Source organism: Lycium barbarum, chromosome 3 (genome assembly GCF_019175385.1).
Source record: "Lycium barbarum isolate Lr01 chromosome 3, ASM1917538v2, whole genome shotgun sequence".
NCBI lineage: Eukaryota > Viridiplantae > Streptophyta > Magnoliopsida > Solanales > Solanaceae > Lycium > Lycium barbarum.
In genome coordinates, this window is record NC_083339.1 from 79,582,774 (window position 1) to 79,593,871 (window position 11,098).

At 37.2% G+C, this 11,098-nt stretch overlaps 1 long non-coding RNA gene across 1 annotated transcript; it reads right to left on the reverse strand.

Annotated features, from left to right (window-relative positions):
• Positions 1-872: 872 nt before the first annotated feature.
• LOC132633929 (uncharacterized) lies at positions 873-3,228 on the reverse strand. The gene is made up of 3 exons (XR_009579941.1): positions 2,973-3,228; positions 2,210-2,260; positions 873-1,009 (listed from the first exon to the last, which is right to left on the reverse strand). It is a non-coding gene; the product is annotated as an uncharacterized LOC132633929 (long non-coding RNA).
• Between the last annotated feature and the right edge of the window lie 7,870 nt (positions 3,229-11,098).

The following is an 11,098-nucleotide window of genomic DNA, read 5'->3' on the forward strand; positions in this document are numbered from 1 at the left end:
TATCACCTAGAAAATCATTCACCCCTTGGAATGGGGTAAAGGGAAGGGTATTCTTGCATTGGTATTGTGATTTGAGTAATTGTGACTCATTGAGCCTTCTATTTCTAGACTTTGAGAGTTCTGAGGTTTTAAGGAAAGGCAAGGCTGTTACGCCCTATTTTGAACTGGTCCAAGATAGTTTGCAACTTCCCGGTTCTTCTAACTGGTTTAAACAGGGTTAGAGTCGCCACCTTATTTTTAAGGAAAAACAGGAAACCTGTATGTATTTGTGTGTCTACTCCATTTTTAGTCCACGAACCATATGAAATTCTAGATAAGGATTTTATTTACCCTGAGGGAAAGGTATTAAGCATCCCTCAAAGCCTGCCCGAAGACAGTCCTTAAACTTAGTTTAACTGAACACTAGAGGGTGATTATCTATTTGTTTATCATTATTATTACCTGTTTTCAAAATGTTGTGATTTCATCAAAAGCTACACCGGATGATGATATTCTAAGTATATATAGTGTATAAAGGTATAGAGGTATCAAGCTACTAAGCCATACTATGAAAGTGTGGGAAAGAGTGGTGGAGATGAGGGTGAGGAGAGGCGTGTCTATTTCAGAGAACCATGTCACGACCCAACCCCGTAGGCCGTGACTAGTGTCCGTGCTGGACACCCAAACGTACCCAATAATCCAAACCAGCAGACTAGCAGATTATATAAATATAAAAGTCAGTCGACATTACTAGTGTCATAGAGGAACATATATAACACATGGAAGCCGATAAGGCTATCACAAATCATAGCAACCTAAAACATATACAGAACCCACATGTATGTCTACAGACCTCTACAGAACATAACAGAAACACAAGACAGGACAGGGCCCCGTCGTACCCCTGAATAGCGTACATATATCCAACAGCAGCAGACTGTACCAGAGTATAGGCTCTAGACAAAAGAGCGCTCCAGAATAGCAGAATAGGTGTCCTAGGCAGGTGGGTCAGCAAATCTGTAGTCTGTACCTGCGCGGCATGAAAACGCAGCCCCCGAAGAAAGGGGGTCAGTACGAAATATGTACTGAGTATGTAAAGCATAGAACGTAGTAAACAAAGTCATAATCGGAACAGGAGGTACAGAAAAATGAACGGAATATCCAGATTAGCAAAATGCTGATCATAAAGCATAAATAGTACTTACAGGAAACGTATGTCATACCTGGTCCCATTACGGAACAAAATCATAACCGGAACAAAACGTACAGAAATGTGAGTGAGATGTCCAGAGTATCAAATGCATATTTTCAAAACATGAAGAGTATGTACAGAAACATATGCCATATCATATCCGGCCCCTGCCAAGGGACTCGGCAGACAGAACGTGGTCACCCCCCGACACTGGTGCCACAACACATAAGGATCAGAAAAGGGGAATAACCCCGTAACATAGCATATCATATCAGATGGCCATATCAGATCATATCAGAACAAGCGTACATGGCACAGCATACTCCACAAACCCATGTACGCGTATACCTGCCCCCTCACATCGAGGCACGGCGAACAATACAAAGGATCACGCTTGACAACATATCCTGGCCCGGGCTCAGTGGGGGAAACATTGAGGCATCCACGAACGGAGTAGTGAGAAACTAAATGCACTAAAAATACCATATATATATTTCCAGAGACTCAATGAGGCATATCGAATGTCAAATCAAATCAATGAAATCGGACGGAAACATAGTAAGTAAATTTAGATGTCATAACGGGTTACGGAGGCATAATCTATCCGAGATCGTTTTCAAGATTCAAAACAATTTATAAGACTTAATGAAATATTTAAAATAGTTTTTATTTAGTAGATAAAGGAGTAGTTAGAGTATCTCTAACGAAAACGCTCGAAGACAAGTCATAGACACATAAAGGGTAAAATTGGAAATAGTGGGCCCACCTCGGAACCAATGAAGCGGTGGGCTCAAATTACGTATTTTTAAGCTTATGGGGTCACCTACAAAGGTTCTAGGACATTCCATAACTTCCTAAGCAATTTGGGAAAAAATTTCAATTTTTCATCAAAGCATACTTAAGGAATTCAATTCTATTGAATGAAAAAGCGACGATTTCAAACGCGGATTCCGATGGACAGAATATTCCCCGAGGCGTAAATCCAAGCCTAGTACATCTAGGACATGCCAAGAGAAGAATCGGGATAGCTTTACATACCTTTCTTGCCCTTTACGCTTGCCAAAACTCAAATCCCGTTTCGTCCAAAACCTACAAATGGTCACATTTACCAATTTACTATTCGTAAGACTTAAAATTTCAACCTTAACCAATTCTTGTCTATAAAAATTTGAGCAGCATCTCCCCTATATATCATCCCTGAGGTTAAAACTCGGCTAAAACAACAACAACCATACCAACAACAATATATACAACATCAATAATCGACTAGGAACGCATTCTAGCGTAAATAGTCTTATTTTCCAAATAATGCGACAATTCCAAATCCAACTTTGCACTTACAACCCGATATCAATATTTTCATATTCACATACTAATATAAGACCATTCAAACATAAACCAAAAGTATTTCAAGCTATATATTCAATATTCAACAATTCCATCAACTTCCATATTCAATCCAAAATTCTTATATATGCAACAAAACCATTCCAACACATTTTCTACTTACTAATTCATCTCCAACAACAATCTACCACACGGCCAACATGGCTTCTTTCCAATTTCATCCAATTTTCATTCAACTTCCATTTCCAATACAAATTCCACAATAACCACAACTAGTATACAACTTAAAATTCAACTCATATATGTATACAACATATATACACCCATGGCTACATATATAATATATATACATACCCACTTTGCAAACTTTCATATTTCCATAAATTCTACTCATTTCTACATACTACAACACAAACAAACCTTCATAACATAAGAAAAAGGAATTGATTCTTACCTTGTTTTTATGAAAGTAGCAAATTCTTCAACATCTTATTGTTCCCATGCTCCTCTAACTCCAAACAAAATTATATTCGTGATTATGCGTTGCCCGGACTTCGATTAGTACTTCGTAGCTTGAAATTTCACTCACAATCCTCACTTTTATGTGAGATTTAGGCCCCTTTTTGTTGCTGAATTTTCTGGAAAATTTGAGAAGTTTTTAGATGATAAAAATGGGGGTTTGCCCCTTTTTATAAGGGCTGAAACGGCGTCACTGTAGCTACAGTGCTGTAGCGGTGCTGTAGCGTACTGTAGCAGTGCTGTTTCTGCGCGACAGTTCAGTTTGTAGCGTCTATAATTCTCTACTCCGACGTCCTATCGATGAGTGGTTTGTTGAATCATAAACTAGACTTGACGAACTTCATTTTAGGCTTTTGAAACGCCTTAAAACTCCAAATATGCATAGAGATATACCCCTCCAAAGTTGACTAAAAATCTGTCCAGCATTTCTCAAATTTTCGTCGAACTTATTTTCTTCAACTTGCTCGATCTCGAAATATTCCGAAACCTTCCATACATGATATTTATCACTTATGATAATGACCATATTCTTGTATTTTAAAATACTCTTTCCCGATGACGACTTACAAGATCATAATCATCCATTATTTAAACAATATACTTAATAATGCCTCATTCCTCATACTCCAAAGTTGTTTTACCTAGTCGTAACTCGACATTCTTACATTCAAATTTAACAGTGTTTCTTCGAAGTACGGGGTGTAACAAACCAGTTCGGATTTATGCCGGGACGCTCAACTACAGAAGCCATTCATCTTGTGAGGAGACTGGTGGAGCAGTATAGGGAGAGGAAGAGGGACTTGCATATGGTATTCATCGACCTAGAAAGGGCTTACGATAAAGTTCCAAGAGAAATCCTATGGAGATGTTTGGAGGCTAAAGGTGTACCTGTAGCATACATTAGGGTGATCAAGGACATGTATGAGGAAGCCAAAACTAGAGTAAGGACAGTAGGAGGGGACTCAGAGCACTTTCCAGTTGTGATGGGGTTGCATCAAGGATCAGCTCTTAGTCCGTTTTTATTTGCCTTGGTGATGGATAGATTGACGCGACAAATTCAAGGTGAGGTGCCATGGTGTATGCTTTTCGCGGACGACATAGTCCTGATCGATGAGACTCGTAGCGGAGTTAACGCTAAGCTGGAGGATTGGAGACATACCTTGGAGTCTAAAGGATTTAAGCTGAGTAGGACCAAGACAGAGTACTTAGAGTGTAAGTTCAGTGAGACACCCCAGGAGGTTGGCGTGGAAGTTAGGCTTGGTGCTCAGGCCATCCAAAAGAAAAGTAGTTTCAAGTACCTTGGGTCTATCATGCAAGGCAGCGGGGAGATTGACGATGATGTCACACATCGTATTGGGGTAGGGTGGATGAAATGGAGGCTAGCTTCAGGAGTGCTATGTGACAAGAAGGTGCCACCACAACTGAAGGGCAAGTTCTACAGAGTGGTGGTTAGACCGGCTATGTTGTATGGGGCGGAGTGTTGGCCAGTTAAGATCTCTCACGTTCAAAAGATGAAAGTTGCCGAGATGAGAATGTTGAGATGGATGTGTGGGCACACTAGGAGCGACAGGATTAGAAATGAGGCTATTCGGGATAAGGTGGGAGTGGCCTCGATGGAAGACAAGATGCGGGAAATGCGACTGAGATGGTTTGGGCATGTGAAGAGGAGAGACATAGATGCCCCAGTGCGGAGGTGTGAGAGGTTAGCCATGGATGGTTTCAGAAGAGGTAGGGGTAGGCCAAAGAAATATTGGGGAGAGGTGATTAGACAGGACATGACGCAGTTACAGCTTACCGAGGACATGACCTTAGATAGGAAGGTGTGGAGGACCCACATTAGGGTAGAAGGCTAGTATATAAGTCTCGTTATCTTTCCTTATTAGTAGGCGCATTAGCGCATTATAATTTCTTGTGCTTTGATTTATGTTATTATTTGCTACTTTCTGTACTTTGATTACTCTATTTTATCTGTGCCGCTTTCGTGATTTGCATTTCCATATCGCTTTGAATTCCTTGATTATCCTGTTTTACTGTGTCGCTTGCATTATTTCATTGCAATATCGTTTTAAATCTTTTAACCTTATCTGACCCCCTTTTTATGCTTCTATTGAGCCGAGGGTCTCTCGGAAACAGCCATCCTACCTTGGTAGGAGTAAGGTCTGCGTACATTATACCCTCCCCAGACCCCAAGATGTGGGATTTCACTGGGCTGTTGTTGTTGTTGTTGTATATAGTGTATAAAAATGTATTCATACCAAGTATCAAGTATTTATAAAGAATGTATATTAAAAAAAAGAATATATAAAAGAGTATAAAGAGAATGTACCTCGTAAGTATAAAAGTGTATCTGTTGGTATAAAGAGTGTATATCCGTTAGTGTAAAGAATGTATACAACTATATAAAGAATGTATAAAAAAAATGTAAGAGTATGTAAAATAAATATATCAAGGATATAAAGAATGTGTGTCCATATATATTAAAAGAATGTATGTATATTAAACATATAAAGAACATATTTCAAGTATAAAAGAGTGTATATCAAACATAAAATGTCTAAAGAATTGTATAACTAGGTATATTAGTGCATAAAGAATGTAAAAATAATCTACAAATATTCATTGGTGTAAAGAGTTTATATAACAAAATTATTAAGAAAAGTGAAGTTGATTTGACTTGTTTCTACCGTTTAGTTAAAACGAGTATTCATTTAATGAATATCCTATCAAAGAATAAGGAACGAAAGGATAGCAAAAAATTTTGGAAAAACATAAGTATAAGGAATTATGTATAAAAAAAATGAGTGAAAAAGATATAATGTCTTTAAAAAATGAAAGATTTGTAAACGGATGGCCTAGTATTTACCTACCGTCAAAAATGTGGATTTAACTTAACTAAAATATTTATTAGTGTATACGAAACAATATAAAATGTGTGTTGTATTAAAAGTATATAAAGAATATAAAATAAAGGATGGACTAGTATTTTTGCCTAAATGCCAAAAGTGTGAATTTAATTAACAGAGTATTTATATCGAGTCAATCTAATCAATTTATGAAAGTGTAGACGGCCTAAGTCTTACCTAAAGCGAATGGAGAATTTTAAGTTAAACAGATAAGGCGACAAGTAAATAAAGATATCAGCCCGTCATTCCAAAAATAAAGTTTCCACTATACTACGAGTTATGTTTTGTACAGTTATAAAGAACGCGAATGGAGAATTTTAAGTTAAACAGACAAGGCGGCAAGTAAATAAAGATATCAGCCCGTCATTCCAAAAATAAAGTTTTCACTATACTACGAGTTATGTTTTGTACAGTTATAAAGAACGTGAAAAGTAAATACAAACAATGATTCGAGTTCCTTCTGAGTATTGTCTTCGAGATGTATTTCCCGGTACCTATATAAACACTTAGTAAAAGTGTTAGTAGAGAATAATAACTATTGAATGAATTAAAGAAATAATTAATAAACTTAACATAAAACCCCGTCTTTTGTACAGGAGAGGCCTTGGAAATCAACGGAAATTTCTTCATCGGCCATTTGGGTTTAGTATTCACCCAAATGAATTTAACTAAATGCGACAAAAAAAAAAGTTATCAGTACCATTGACCGCCAAAAGTAGTTTTTCGAGCACAAAGCCAACATTTATTTAGTAAAAGAAATGTAAAATCAGTCCGAATGCAACGTAACAGGGATGAATGTAGTGCAAAACCAATAGCAAAATTAGCTATAGCTAGGTTAAACAGCAGCAATAACTAAATAAAAAAATGAACTCGCAGAATACGCCCGACAAATGCAAAGACAGCGCCAATGATTTTCTGAAACCGTTAAGGCAACACAAAGTTATTAAAAGACAATAATAAACATAGCAATGGTTTAATGTAACATAGCAGTGATAGCAAAAGTTGTCAAAAATGGGGCAGCCATGGTCATCAGAGAACAATCTCCGGCGAAACTCCGAGCAAAGCAGTAACGAAAAAATAGAGGGAGAAGGGAGAGTGGCGGTGTCACGGCTGGTTGCTCCGGTTCACCGGAGCTCGAAGCTCCTCACCGGAGCAGCAAAATGAAGACGGAGGGGCCTGGGTGGTCTCGCTGTCGTCGTTGAAGCTCAGAGAACAAGGGAAAGGGGACGGGTTTGTGCGTTGGTGGTGGCGTCGTAGTGGTGTTGTGGCTGGGCTGGACGGAGGGGTGTGGTGAGGAAGATGAAGGAGGGTGGTGTGGTTGTAATTTTTTTTTTTGTGGAAGCTGGCAGTGGAGAGGGGTGTGACGGAGGGAGTAGAGGGCTGGCGGTTTGCGTAGGAGTTCACCAGAGCTCGGAGCTCCGGCGTGGAGGGGCGGCGGCTAAGAGAGAAGTGGGGGGAGAAATAAAATGTTTAGGGTTTAGAGGAGGGAAAAAATCTGAAAATGTGCAAGTGTTGTGTGTTTACAATATGTGTAGAAGATGAAAATTAAATTAACCCCTCCCTTTTCTTATAATGTCAATAAACACCCTCTTTTGTCCAAAAAATAAAAGAACTCCCCCCTTGTCCCCTTATCCCTTTTAACCCATGTTTAAAAATGCATTAATCAATGGATCAAGAATCCAACCCATCACCTCAAATGTCAACTTTTTAAAAGGTGACGAGACCTTGACTTGATCGAATTTTTGCTCTGCGTTTAAAAATTAATTGCTCCGATTTTCTCAGCACTGACGGACTGTACTAAAATATAGTTAATTAATACATGTATAAATAATAATAATGTAAGTGTAAAATATAAATATAAATGTATAATATATAAAAATGTACTGCTATAAAATAAAGAGACAATTATTAATTGCACAAAATGGTAGTATTACGTTGTACATGTGCAAAAATAATGATTCTTAAAAATGACAATAAATTGATAAAATTCCTAAAATAAGGATAATCATCAATAAATTGTCGAAAAATGTAAAAATGTGTAAAAAGCTATTTTGTGCTCTTTAACGAATCAGGTCCACCCGAAACGTTAGTTTTAAGCACATCGAACCAAAATTAGGTGTCAACAAAGGTTGTAGCGGAGTGACTTGCGTTGTCCCGGCTCTACATTGAGTTAGGCTACAGTCCACTTGAGTTAGACTTTGGTTAGTTGATTGTATGTTTGTGAATTCTTTAGGATAAAGCATGTCTAGTTTTCATGCATGAGATTGTGTGACTAAACTCCTCTGTGATTGTGATTGTGTAGGCTTCGTGCCACTATTCCTGTGTATTGATTCTGCAGTGGATATATTGTGATGAGAAGCTAATATGATCTTCTCGACGGTATTGTGACATGGAATGATGATTTGAGTATTGATATTGAGAAGGTAAGAAACACTGTTCTGTAAAGAGGTATGGAAAGGCACATATGTGACCTAGATTGTGGGCTCGTGGTCCGAGGTTAGTTCCAAAAACGAGAGGTATGTTGATATGTCCCGTATTTGAGGTTCGTTCCGGAGCGGAGGTTTGTGCTCTAGTCCGAGGAGTATCCCGGAACGAGTGGTACATGGACACCATGGGTCCCCTGCAGGTCATGACTACTGAGCAATGACATCAGTTAGCATGTGTGTACAGTTAGTGTGGTCATTGTGGTAAACTTATTCCCGTTATGGCTTACGTGATTGTGATGCTTGACATCTTGGTGATTTGACTGTGATTATCCTTGGTTAACTTGCTGTGGTTTATTGATATTCATGTCTGTTGATTGGCTGTTTGTTCTATTGATTTTATGAAATATGCATGATACTAATCTTAGTCAGCCTATGATATCTACCATTACATAGTATTTGTACTGATACTACCTTGCTTCATTCTTTTAAGTGCAGATTGTGATACGGAGACTGCTACCCACCCTCACATCTAGCGTGGAGGACGTTTGCTGATGGATTTAGGGTGAGCTTCTAACCATGCCAGGCCGCCCCAAGATCTTCTTCTTATGATGTCTTTTCTTATTCTGGACATTATGGATATTTATTAGTCAGATTTCATTCCGTAGACATGTTCAGATTAGAGTCCTGCACGATGACTTTCAAATTTTGGGGATTTTGTAATAGTTAGAACTTCCGCACTTATTTCAGTATTTTATGGCATGACTTATTTTGTTCATTTGATGTTTGAATGAGTAATAACTGATTAGCTTGGTTAATATAAAACTGGATTTGAATGAATAGATGTCTCATGTATTGGTTCGCCCACTAGGATTTAGTTGGGTGCCAGTCATGACGGGTTGGGTCGTGACATACCACTACAAGGAATTGAGTGTAATACATATGGAGCAAGCCAAGGTAATATAGGTATCAGTTCATGTTGTTTTTGTTTGAGCGATGACAGAGAGGATCTCATACATGCATAAGCTCAGCAAATAGGGACTACAACAAATATGACAACAAAGATTATTGCAATTTAGAAGGCAAAGCAGTATTGTTCAAGGTACAACCTACAGATGTGGCATGGGAAGCAAACTCTTTGGTCCTCGAAAACATTCTACAGGATGTGTGGAAAATTCCATGTGAGTTTGTTGATAGAGTGGAACAAATTCAATAGATAATGGAGCAACAACTCATCCAAGTCAGACATCCATCCAGAGAAGGAAACAAGCTGGCAGAGTTCTTAGCAAATAAGGCATTTGAAGAAAGAGGGTAGCTGCAATACCACAGCTTTCAGGAGCTTCCATCCATGGGCAGAAATATTCTGAATATGGATAAAGCTCGAGCTTCCATCCATGGGCAGAAATATTCTGAATATGGATAAAGCTCAAGCTCCATCACTAAGGATCAAAACCAGGAAGATGCAACATACATGATGGTCACAATAAAAAAGATAAGCACAAGAGACACATTGCAGCATACACCGAAGATGTTCACATATCTTCCCTTTCAATACTTCTGGCAAAATGTAAAATTATCTCTGAGGTCTTTTACTCTAAGATGGTTGTGGCCACATCTAGGGGTATACATAAACCGGGTTGGTTCGGATTTTTTAAAGACCAACCCAAGACAATTGCATCGGGTTTTTAAATACATAAACCAAACCAACAAAAGTCGGGTTTTTCAACCTCGGGTTTCTCGGTTTTTTCAGGTTGCTCGAATATTTTGGGTTTTTCCCCGGTAAAGTCTTCATACAAAATATATAACTTATACTTCAAATATTTCTTTAGTCCTAGTAAGATGTAACTGTCTAATTAAGATATTTATTAAGAAAATAACACAAAATGTAAGATGATAAATACATTCTACTAAAATATTCAACAACAAAAAAGTAATAAAATTGCATAAAATAAAATGATCATAATAAAAAGGACTAAGCCATGCTATAATAAATACGGCTAATTTATAAGGCATATAGAAAATGATCTTAATCTAAAAGTACTAAGTCATGATATAATAAATACGGCTAATTTATAAGGCATATAGAAAATGATCTTAATCTAAAAATACTAAGTCATGCTAAAATAAGTATAACTAATAAGTATTAATTACATGACTAGATATTAAAGAAAAAAATAAAATTAAGTTATGAATTTTCACTTTTTAAACCAACATAAAACTAAAGAATAGATATCCAACATTATTGTCATTCCTAGTGTTAGAATTGAATTTCTTTTGTTAGCATTAGTATTGATTTGATTTTTGTTGAGTTTTATTTGAGTTACTAACATCTATGAGCTAAAAAACTTATTGGATCATTCAAAATTCTAAATCTAAGCTTGAAATAATATGTTAAAAGACAAAAAACTATGAAAAAGTTTAAGAAATATTTATAAATTACATTATAATAAATATTTTTATGTATAAAATATTTTTGAAATTTTATACATGTAATGTTGGGTTGGATTGGTTCGGTTTGACTTTTTTTAATTAAACCAAACCAAATCAAAGATGGTCGGGTTTTTCTTTTTAAAACCAAACCAAGTCAAACCAAACCACTAGTCGGGTTTTTTTTCTCGGTTTGATTCGGATTATCGATTTGGTGCGATTTGTCGATTTCCTTTGTACACCCCTGCCCACATCTACTTAGATAGCTTCTTTCTGTCTTTTTCCTTTTTTTTTTTTTTCCTTCTTTA